Below are 12,721 nucleotides of genomic sequence, written 5' to 3' on the forward strand. Positions count from 1 at the left end.
TGCCCCACTTCCGGTGGTGTCCATCAAACAAACAGCGCCACACTTCCGGTTAGCAGGGAAACTATCCTGCCACACTTCCGGTGTCATCCATCAAAACAAACGGCGCCACACTTCCGGTTAGCAGGGAACATATCCTGCCACACTCCTAAGAGTGCGGCGCCGCCCCCAGCGTCGCCAATACAGAAAAAGCCAATCATATATGAGAGCACCGGAGAGGCACAATAATTCAAACCATATATTCATATAAGCACGCAATATTATAGCATATCCAAATATCAAAAAAAGGAGCAAATGGCGCCCAATTAAGTGCCAGTATAAGATAATGCGCAAAACAACAAAATAAGCGGCAACATGAAATGCATATATAGGCATATAATATAAATGTATACACATATGCCAATCCCCAATAATGGGTGACAGAAAAGTGATTCAGGCTTAAAGAAAAATCCAAACTATAGATCAAAAAAATTGGAAAAAAGGCAAAAGAAGGGATTCAAATAAAACAATTAAAATTGATCTGTTCATTGAGGCCTTTAGGTGTTACAGTATCCAAGTAGAATATCCACTTAGCCTCACGCTGCAACAGCAATTGATCCCAATTGCCGCCTCTTTGTGGTTTAGAGACCCTATCAATGGCAGTAAAAGAAAGGTATGAAATCTGCCCCTCATGCATACCATGAATATGCCTTGAGATTGGAGTGTCCCTCTTATGTGTTATGTCTCCCACATGTTCGCCAATTCCCCTCTTAAATTCTCGAATCGTTTTTCCCACGTACTCCAATCCGCGCTTACAAGTGACTTTATAAATAACACCTTTAGTACTGCAATTCATGAAATGTCTAATAACATAATTTTTCCCGGTCACATTGCTTACAAAAGTCTTACTCACACCAATATGCGAACATGCTATAATAATAAATAATAATCTTTATTTTTATATAGCGCTAACATATTCCGCAGCGCTTTACATTTTGCACACATTATCATCACTGTCCCTGATGAGGCTCACAATCTAAATTCCCTATCAGTATGTCTTTGGAGTGTGGGAGGAAACCGGAGTGCCCGGAGGAAACCCACGCAAACACGGGGAGAACATACAAACTCCTTGCAGATGTTGTCCTTGGTGGGATTCGAACCCAGGACTCCAGCGCTGCAAGGCTGCAGCGCTAACCACTGAGCCACCGTGCCGCCCACAATGCTACACAATGGCCGCATTTAAAACTTCCACTATGTGTTTCTGGAAATCCTCCATGTAGTGAAAATGGTCACTATAATAATAATCTTTATTTTTTATGTAGCGCTAACATATTCCACAGCCCTTTACAGATTGCACACATTATCATCACTGTCCCCGATGGGGCTCACAATCTAAATTCCCTATCAGTATGTCTTTAGAATGTGGGAGGAAACCGGAGTACCCGGAGTAAACCCACCCAAACACGGGGAGAACACACAAACTCCTTACAGATGTTGTCATTGGTGAGCCACCGTGCCGCCCCCTTGTCCATAGATGAATTCCCAGAGGGGTGTCATTTCCAAAATGGGGTCACTTCAGGGGGGATTCTGTTGTTCTGGCACTTAGCGGCTCTCCAAAGTGCCATAACAGCAGAATCCCCCCTGAAGTGACCCCATTTTGGAAATGACACCCCTCTGGGAATAGGAAATGACCCCCCTCTGTGAATTCATCTATGGGTGTAGCGACCATTTACCTATCTACCTATTTTCCAATGTAAAATCTGGGGTAAAACAACATTTTAGTGGTAAAAATCTCATTATTTTGTCTTCACTGCCCAATGGTATAATTTTCTATGGAACAGCTGTGGTGTCAGTATGCTCACTGCACCACTAGAAGAATTCATTCAGGGAAGTATTTGGTAAAATGCAGTCACTTTTGGGGCTTATGCTGTTCTGGCACCTCAGGGGCTCAGACAATGTGACATGTCACCCACAAACAATTCCAGCAAAATCTGCTCTCCAATATGGCGCTCCTTCCCTTCCGAGCTCTGCCATGCGCCCAAACAGTGGTTTACCCCCATATATGGGGTGTCAGAATACTCAGGCCGAATTTCACAACAACTTTTGGGGTCCAATTTCTCCTGCTACACTTTGAAAAAAAAATGGAGGGCAAAAAGATCATTTTTTGTGGAAAAAATATGATTTTTTATTTTCTCGGCTCTACGTAATTAACTTCTGTGAAGCACTTGGTTGTTCAAAGTGCCCACCACACATTTCCTTGGGGGGGGTTTAGTTTTCAAAATGGGGTCACTTGTTGGGGGGGTTTCCACTGTTTAGACTCGTGGCTATTTTGATATTTAGAAAAAAATGAAATCCAGCAAAATGTCACCGGTGATGGCGGCACCTGCACAGTAGTATCTATAAGTAAGAGATAGAGGCTACTGCACAGGGGCCGCTGGTGTCATTTTGCTGGATGTGATTTTTTTTCTAAGCCTCACAATAGCCACAATATTATAGGCATTATCACCAATAATATCAATGCTATTATATGCATTATGTAATAATGGGGGCAGGTCAGTGAGGGGTCAGCGACCTGTCATAAGCCAATACAGATGAATATGTAATCAGAGCACCACATAAAGCCCCGCCCACAGCCCCACCCACAGTCCCGCCCCAGAGCACGAGAATCTCATTAACTGAAAACTACAAATACAGATTACACAACAGTAAACCAGAGTTACCCTCATTTATGGTGGACCATTGGAGCTACTATGGATCCTGAGCAGAAGATTAGAGAAAATAATATTGCTCCCCATTTCAGGAGAGATTGTGCAGTAATCTGAATTCCTTAGGATCAAAAACAATGTAATTTATGACGTGGAGTGACTCCATTACACCAGGGCTGGAGCCAACACATCTCCTGCAGGCGGGAATAAATGTATATTACAGCCCTCAGCCACGCACAGCTTAGAGATCTATCAGGGCACAGGTGGAATGTTTGTCCTGGAGATTATCACAATCCTCCTGAAGTTAGTTGGTTTTAATACAAATTGAAAAGTCAGGATAAAGGGAAACTCTGCTGTTATTGGACAGAAATTGTGTCTTTCCCTCATCCTTCAAACATGCCTCAATCACACTCATCCTCAAAAAGCCCCCCCTTGACCCATCCTCTGTGTCAAACTATCGCCCAATATCTCTCCTCCCTTACACCTCAAAACTACTGGAACAGCATGTATATCTTGAACTGTCCTCCCACCTCTCCTTCTGTTCCCTCTTTGACCGGTTACATTCTGGCTTCCGACCGCATCACTCAACTGAAACTGCCCTAACTAAAGTCACTAATGACTTACTAACCGCCAAGAGCAAGCGACACTACTCTGTCCTCCTTCTCCTGGACCTGTCTTCAGCCTTCAACACCGTGGACCATTCCCTCCTGCTACAGATTCTCTCATTTCTTGGCATCACAGACTTGGCCCTATCCTGGATCGTGTTGTATTTTGGTGTGCTCGGCGCACCCTCAAAAGGACGCATGCGCCAGCAAACGCATACCTGCGCATGGCCTGCGTACCCAATGCTAAAGATAGGGTACGCAGGTCACATGCAGCGTCTTGCGCCCATAGGCGGAGCATCCGGGAGGAGGCGCGGCCTGGGTTGGAGCTTAGCGGCGGCCGTGCGCAGACCGACGCAGGTCAGTGAAACGCTAGTGTGAAACTAGCCTAAGTCAGTTTTATACCAAAATGGCGTCTGTGTCTTCAGACAACAATCTGGAAGGAATCCTTGCAATGCAGAAGCTGAGATACTGGATACCATATATGGAAGTGAAGGTGAAATGGACCTATCATAGACTGACACTGGCTACTCAGAAGATTGTGTGACACCCATTTCCTGTCTCTTTGTCTTGAGAATAAACTTCAGTTGTGTGCAAGCCTTTACTGAGAAAGGAGTAGACATCTAACTCTGTGTTCTGTGTGACTCTTTAAGCACGCACTCGGCCTATATTGGGTCAGGTACAGGCAATCATATAGATCTTGCTTTAAGGGATCACCCTCACACTAATACCAGGGGGTAGGTGAATCCTCCAGGAGGTAAGTTCTATAGAAAAGGGCTTTCACTGCCCAAAGTCATTTGAACAGTTTTGGGTGGAGGAGAATGTTGTGGTCTAGAGGCAAAATGGTGATCATGGTAATACGGCCGGACTACACCACCGATAAAGCAGCCACAGCCGGTGACTGAGAGGAATCTGTGACTTCTCTGCATTCAGTGGTTACTACTCACCTGGGTAGTCATATGTGGGAATCTCCTCTTTACACCACTCATCACCCCTCACATATGTCTCTGTAGGATTAATATCGGTCAGAGCTTCACCCTGAAACAAATATTGTAAAAGTCACCGACAGATGGAGAAGTCCCATCTATGATCAGCTCTAATCCTGCCATCTCCACCGTTCTCATTACACAAGTATAAAACATATAATACTGGGGGATAAAACAAGACTGAGCACAAGACCTTCACAGCCGTCTACACATCACAGGGGAGATCTCCTGACACCTTCTCTCCATCTACCTGATGATCCTGAGGAGCACTGGGATCTTCTTGGTTACAGTCCTGTGGAAGAAGAGGACGGGGACATCTCTCTGGTGTTGTCCTCTTACTGGATAGATCTGGAGGAAACACATACAGGGACTGAATTCATTCTCTACATACAGATAGTTATAGGCCGTGTGTATTTAGTCCTGTCTATTACCTGGTGATGTGAGGGGCTGGGGAACCTCCATTATGACGTTCTTGTACAGATCTCTGTGTCCTTCTAAATACTCCCACTCCTCCATGGAGAAATAGACAGCGACATCCTGACACCTAATAGGAACCTGACACACACAATGACACCGTCATCCCCCCGATCCCTTCATAGTGTTACTGTATAATGTCCCAGCATTCCCAGCAGTGTCACCTCTCCAGTCAGCAGCTTAATCATCTTGTAGATGAGTTCTAGGATCTTCTGGTCATTGATGTCCTCATGGATCAGGGGGTGAGGTGGAGGCCCCGTGATTGGGCTCAGGGGTCTTCCCCATCCCTCAGACACAGGGTCCTGACAGCGATCACTAGAGGTCTTCTTCACCACTGTGTAATCCTGGTAATGGAGAGACACATTAATAAACCTCACTACAGACATTTCCAGAGTCCTCACCTCTCCAGTTCTGTCCATCTGTTATTCCCATAGATAAGAATGATGTAATGTGACGTCATCAGAATCTCTCACCTCTCCAGTGAGACGGAAGAGGATCTCTAGGGTGAGGTGTAACATCCTCTCCGCCATCTTGTCTCTGTCCATATCCATCCTTGATGGGTAAATCAGGAAAATTCTCTTCTGTAGAAGATCTTCACTGAGAGGATCCGATATTGTAGAGACCTGAATGAGAAGAAGATGATCTGATGTAACATCATAAGAATCCTGTGTAATAATACAATTACTGGAGATAATAAGGGAAACATATGAGGAGATTTATTATCTTACAGGGTTTAGTTTTCTTCCCCGACATCTACTAATAAAACCTATATATTTAGGCCACAGACAACAAGCAGTTTCCTCCTCGGAGTCGGCAGCTGAACACGTTCCTCATAGACTCATCTTCCATAACGCTAATTCTCGTCTCATTACCGACACTGGAATCGGCATTAGTAATACTGCAGGAGATATTCATTACACGCGACAGGAGAAATAACTCCTTCATGATGAGGACGACATCTTCATCTTCTACTGCGGCTCTAGAGACAGATGTGGCCAGAGTCGGTCACTGCCTCCATCCCCACCGGCCGTCTATATGAAGGTTTCCCGTCTTCCCCGCACTGGAATCTTCTATCTATATGTAATATATGGGTACAACCCCAAGAACACAGTGGGGGAAACATCATACTTTGGGGGTGCTTTTCTGTAAAGGGGACAGGACAACTGCAACGTATTGAAGGAAGGATGGATGGGGTCATGTATCGGGAGATTTTGGCCAACAACCTCCTTCTCTCAGTAACAGCATTGAAGATGGGTGGAGGCTGGGTCTTAGAACAGAACAACGACCCAAAACACAGAGACAGGGAAACTAAGGAAAGAATAACACAGGGGGCGAAAGGGTTAATAGGACTCACAGGAGGAACCATCCCAGAAAGCAGAAGGTCCAGGAGTGTCTGCCACATATATGACTGCTCTGTGCGCACAGGACCTGTGATGAGGTCACAGGAGGGGAGGAGTCAGGGGTCACATGATCAGGGGCCTCAGTGTGTGCAGGACTCTGCTGTTCTGGTTGTCATGGTGCTGGATGAGGGGAAGTTTATGTGGGGTCAGGAGGGGTTTACAGGGTGGATGTAGCAGAGCCGCGTGTGTACGAGGTGTACGGAGCGGAGCCGCGTGTGTACGAGGTGTACGGAGCAGAGCCGTGTGTGTACGAGGTGTACGGAGCGGAGCCGCGTGTGTACGAGGTGTACGGAGCGGAGCCGTGTGTGTACGAGGTGTACGGAGCGGAGCCGTGTGTGTACGAGGTGTACGGAGCGGAGCCGTGTGTGTACGAGGTGTACGGAGCGGAGCCGTGTGTGTACGAGGTGTACGGAGCGGAGCCGTGTATGAGGTGTACGGAGGAGAGCCGTGTGTGTACGAGGTGTACGGAGCGGAGCCGTGTGTGTACGAGGTGTACGGAGCGGAGCCGTGTGTGTACGAGGTGTACGGAGCGGAGTCGTATGTGTACGAGGTGTACGGAGCGGAGCCGTGTGTGTACGAGGTGTACGGAGCGGAGCCGTGTGTGTACGAGGTGTAAGGAGCGGAGCCGCGTGTGTACAAGGTGTACGGAGCGGAGCCGCGTGTGTACGAGGTGTACGGAGCAGAGCCGTGTGTGTACGAGTTGTACAGAGCGGAGCCGTGTGTGTACGAGGTGTACGGAGCGGAGCCGCGTGTGTACGAGGTGTACGGAGCGGAGCCGTGTGTGTACGAGGTGTACGGAGCGGAGCCGTGTGTGTACGAGGTGTACGGAGCGGAGCCGTGTGTGTACGAGGTGTACGGAGCGGAGCCGTGTGTGTACGAGGTGTACGGAGCGGAGCCGTGTGTGTACGAGGTGTACGGAGAGGAGCCGCATGTGTACGAGGAGTACGGAGCGGAGCAGTGTGTGTACGAGGTGTACGGAGCGGAGCCGCGTGTGTACGAGGTGTAAGGAGCGGAGCCGTGTGTGTACGAGGTGTACGGAGCGGAGCCGTGTGTGTACGAGGTGGACGGAGCGGAGCCGCGTGTGTACGAGGTGTATGGAGCGGAGCCGTGTGTGTACGAGTTGTACGGAGCGGAGCCGAGTGTGTACGAGGTGTACGGAGCGGAGCCGTGTGTGTACGAGATGTACGGAGCGGAGTCGTATGTGTACGAGGTGTATGGAGCGGAGCCGTGTGTGTACGAGGTGTACAAAGTGGAGCCGTGTGTGTACGAGGTGTACGGAGCGGAGCCGTGTGTGTACGAGGTGTACGGAGCGGAGCCGTGTGTGTACGAGGTGTACGGAGCGGAGCCGTGTGTGTACGAGGTGTACGGAGCGGAGCCGTATGTGTACGAGGTGTACGGAGCGGAGTCGTGTGTGTACGAGGTGTACGGAGCGGAGTCGTGTGTGTACGAGGTGTACGGAGCGGAGCCGTATGTGTACGAGGTGTACGGAGCGGAGCCGTATGTGTACGAGGTGTACGGAGCGGAGTCGTGTGTGTACGAGGTGTACGGAGTGGAGCCGCGTTTGTGTGGACCCCTCTGTGTACTCCCAGCTTCGGTCGCAGACGCCTCTGTGTATGCTGTATAAACCCATATACCCCCAGCTCCAGTCGCAGACCCCGCATCTCACACTGTATACACCTGTATACCCCCAGCTTCAGTCTCAGACCTCTCAGTGTATGCTGTATACACCTGTATTCCCCCAGCTTCGATTGCAGACCCCTCAGTGTGCTCTTTATACACCCGTATACCCCCAGCTTCGGTCACAGACCCCGCGTCTCTCACACTGTATACACCCGTATACCCCCAGCTTCGGTCACAGACCCCACTGTGTATGCTGTATACACCTGTATACCCACAGCTTCGGTCCCAGACCCCTCTGTGTACTCTGTATACACCCGTATGCCACCAACTTCAGTCACAGACCACTCTGTGTACACTGTATACACCCGTATACCCCCAGCTTCGGTCACAGACCCCTGTGTACACTGTATACACCCGTATACCCCCAGGTTCGGTCGCAGACCCCTGTGTATGCTGTATACACCTGTATACCCCCAGCTTTAGTCACAGACCCCCCTGTGTGCGCTGTATACACCCGTATACCCCCAACTTCAGTCGCAGACCCCTCTGTGTATGCTGTATGCACCCGTATACCCCCAGCTTCGGTCTTAGACCCCTCCGTGTATGCTGTATACACCCGTATATCCCCAGCTTCGGTCGCAGACACCTCTGTGTACGCTGTATGTACCTGTATACCCCTAGCTTCAGTTGCAGACTCGGTTGCATACCCCTGTGTGCGCTGTATACACCTGTATACCCCCAGCTTTGGTCACAGACCCCTCTGTGTACGCTGTATAGACTTGTATACCCCCAGCTTCGGGCATAGACCCCTCCGTGTATGCTGTATACACCCGTATACCCCCAGCTTCGGTCGCAGACCCCTGTGTACTTTGTATACACCCGTATACCCCCAGCTTCAGTCGCAAACCCCTGTGTATGCTGTATACACCCGTATAACCCCAGCTTCGGTCACAGACCCCGCACATCTCACACTGTAGAACTGACGCCGGACACACACGGTAAAACTGCGGTCGTCGGTCTCTCATCTCTCACACTTATACTGATAACATAAGATGGAGTCAGACGAACCCTCCTACAAAACGTGAGAACAAAGTCATTACTACAGGACTGTGTGAGAAAGGGATTTATTCTACAAGAAACGCTGGGGCCACAAATGAGAATAACATAATGTCGTTCATCTTCTCTTTCACCATAGATATTGGCAGTGAGGGCGACTTTCACTTTACCGCAATGTGGATTTTAGTGGCCATACATAAGTAGTTTACTAGCTTCTGAAAGCTTTCTGGAAGCCGGGAAGGCCTGGTTCCCAGTAAAAGGGTAGAAGGTTCCAGAACAACCGGTCCACCATACATCTGTGCTATCAGACACTTCACCTTCTCCCAAAGCTCAGAAACCACCGTACAAGACCACCAAATATGTCTCATGTCACCAGATATTCCACAGCCCCTAAAGCAGTCTCCTGAGATATTGGGGAAAATGCTGTGAATTTTTTCCGGTACATAATAGACTCTGTGCAATAGTTTTAAGGAGGTCTCCACAAGGGAAGTCTGGTGACTACCTTCTGATAGGGTGTCACAGCTACGATACCATTCATCAATTGACTGTTCAAACCTCAGATCCTCCTCCCACTGGAACATATACTTCAATTTTTTATCATTTTGTGGAGAATTTATAGCATAGTAGATCAATGAGATCGTTCCCCTGCCCAAAGGGTCATTTAGACATTTTTTTTCAAAACTGGTTGCCCTGAGAGTAGTACCGCTCGGGAGGATCTGCTTTGCAAAGTGGAAGATCTGGTTCAGTCGCATTACCTCCCTAACTGGAGGTTCAAATGTTTGAACAAATTCCTGTCTGTCAAGTAAGATATTAAATGGGGAACACAAATGTTTAAGTACATGAATACCTTTCAGCTTCCACCAAGAAAAAAATTGTGGCTCAAGGCCTGGCGGGAACATGGGGTTTTGTAATATAGCTGTCAGGGGAGAAGGGCTTGATTGTAAGTTATATTTAAACCGGACTTTCCTCCAAAGAAGCAACGAGTGGACTGTAAAAGGAGCCACATTCATTAACCCCCGTGGAAGTCGGTCTGTGGTCCACATTAGGCCTGATAAAGAGAATGGTTTGGAGAGAAATGATTCCAGAATAACCCATCTCGGACTATTGGGATATGAACACGCACTTATTAATGGAGCAATCTGTGCCGACTTGTAATAAAGTGTAAAATTAGGGAGGGATAAACCCCCTTCTTTTCTGTGACGGAACATAAGTTTTTGCGCAATTCTGGGTTGTTTTCCGAGCCAAAGAAACTTAGACATCATAGAGTGTAAATGAGTGAACATTCTGGCTGGTACCATAATTGGGAGGGACCTAAATAGATGTAAGAAGCGAGGCAGTGACACCATTTTTAATGCATGTATTCTGCCGAGCCAGGATAACTTTGAGGAAGCCCATCTATCCAGGTCCCTCTGGAAGTTTTGGATCAGTGGAGTGTAATTCCACCTAAACAGAGGTGACCTGTTGGCTGTTAAGTTGATACCCAGATATGTGAGATAATGTTCTTTGTGTATAAACCCAAAATGGGAGGCTATATTAGTTTGCTCTGTCTTAGGAAAATTTACAAATAATGCTTCGGATTTATCAATGTTAATCTTTAACCCTGAGATCTTCTCAAATTTATGAAGGAGGGAAATCAAGTGAGGGAGTGTAGTGTGGGGACTTATTAATGTTAGCAGGAGATCATCCGCAGAGAGGCTGACTTTATATTGGTCTCCCATATTCTCAGGGCCCAGGATATTCTGATCTCTCCTTATTGCTTCCACAATGGGTTCCATTGCAAGTGCAAAAAGATCCGGAGATAGAGGACAGCCCTGCCTGGTACCCTCTGAATATTAATTGGAGGGGGATGTGGTGACGGGAGTTTTACATAAGCGATAGGGCTATCATATAACAATTGGAGGCACTTTATAAGTTTAGGGGAGAATCCGACTTCCGATAGAACCGTAAAGAGATATGTCCAGGACGCCAAATCGAAAGCCCTCTCAGTATCTAATGCAAGCAGGAGAAGTCGCTTTCACTGTAGGTTAGTTATATGAATAATATTTAACCCTCTCCTAATATTATCTGGGGCCTGTCGCGCTGGTATAAAACCAACCTGATCCCGATGGATGAGGTGAGGGAGGATTTTATTGATCCTGTTAGTCACAATGGATGTAAAGATTTTGAAGTCAATGTATAAGAGGGATATAGGTCTATAATTTGTGGTGAGATGATCTTTCTTAGGATTAGGGATTACGGTTACATGCGCCACGTAGAGCTCAGGGGGCAGCTGTGAGCCATTTAGTAGTGAATTACAGAGGTTTTTATATGTGGTGTCAGCACATCGCTGCATTTTTTATAATATATTGCTGTAAGACCATCCGGCCCCGGGGCCTTTCCTCTTTTTAGTTTTTTGAGTGTTGAAACTATTTCCTCCTCAGAGATGTGTAAATGGAGTTGTTGTGCCGCGGACTCAGTCAGGTTAGGTAGATGTAGTGTGTGAAGGAATGACTCCAGTAGTGAGGGGGGTGATTGTGGGGGCGAATACAAACTCTGGGAGTATTCATTATAAGTGCTATACATGACATCGGGGTGGGCTGAGATCTGACCCTTAGGGTCTTTTATAGAGGAGATTATATGCAGTGACTCTCTCATTCTGAGCTTACGAGCGGCATCTTATTAGGCTTATTGGCATGGTGATAAAACGCGGCTTTACTCCAAGTTAGCGCCTCTCCGTTCTGGTGGTGAGAATGGCGTCTAATTGTCATTTCATATCTTGTATTTGTGTAGATAAGTATAGGGGTGAAGAGCGCTGATTGGCCAATTCTCACTACTGCAGTTTCTCCTCCAGTCTGGGCTGTAATTCAGACCTTTCTTCTTCCTGTTCGCCGATAACTTATCACAGAACCGGGAATAGATTTTCTGTGCGCGAGTCACATTGCTCCAAGTGAGGCCTCCTCCGCTGTGTGAGTTTAGGGGAAATTTGTTATATCTTCTCTTATAGCGGTTACATTAGAGATTTGGGCATTTTAGCTCCTGGTGTGGAGTCGATAGCACAATCATATGCCGCCATATAGTAGACGGCCGGTAACCGGTGAGAATTCCCTCATGTGTGGGGTCTATTTCCCTCCAGAGAAATCACACGTTACATTCCACACATAACACTGTGTAGAGAAGGCGGCGCGGGGTAATTGTGCCAGTAGTGAGGGGCGAATAATGGCGGGAATGTCACTGACTGAGGAGAAGGCTCCATGGAGGTCTGCACTCCGGAGATCATGTGACCCCTGACTCCTCCCCTCCTGTGACCTCATTACAGGTCCTGTGCACAGAGCAGCCATATATGTGGAGTGCGGCTCTGCAGGTTAGTGATGGGCAGTCCGGCTCTTCTGGCTCCTTTCCCCACTTTTCTCCCTCCTGTCCCTTCACTATAAAGCCTGGGACTCATTATACAGCTGTACAGGGGTCTAGTGAAGGCTTTTTAACCCTTTCCTCAGACTGTAGCTCCTGGGAACAGGCCCTCACTCCTGTCCCTTCACTATAACGCCTGGGCCTCATTATACAGCTGTACAGGGGTCTAGTGAAGGCTTTTTAACCCTTTCCTCAGACTGTAGCTCCTGGGAACAGGCCCTCACTCCTGTCCCTTTACTATAAAGCCTGGGCCTCATTATACAGCTGTACAGGGGTCTAGTGAAGGCTTTTTAGCCCTTTCCTCAGACTGTAGCTCCTGGGAACAGGCCCTCACTCCTGTCCCTTCACTATAAAGCCTGGGCCTCATTATACAGCTGTACAGGGGTCTAGTGAAGGCTTTTTAACCCTTTCCTCAGACTGTAGCTCCTGGGAACAGGCCCTCGCTCCTGTCCCTTCACTATAAAGCCTGGGCCTCATTATACAGCTGTACAGGGGTCTAGTGAAGGCTTTTTAGC

General features: G+C 47.8%; 1 protein-coding gene across 1 annotated transcript in view; it reads left to right on the top strand.

The window, feature by feature from the left end:
* The window catches only part of LOC141056841 (uncharacterized), a 110,581-nt gene that overhangs the window by 76,254 nt on the left and 21,606 nt on the right, over window positions 1-12,721 (top strand). The window lies entirely within an intron of this gene.

The sequence above is a fragment of the Dendrobates tinctorius genome, unplaced genomic scaffold (genome assembly GCF_039654945.1).
Source record: "Dendrobates tinctorius isolate UK_male_01 unplaced genomic scaffold, ASM3965494v1 ptg000200l, whole genome shotgun sequence".
NCBI lineage: Eukaryota > Metazoa > Chordata > Amphibia > Anura > Dendrobatidae > Dendrobates > Dendrobates tinctorius.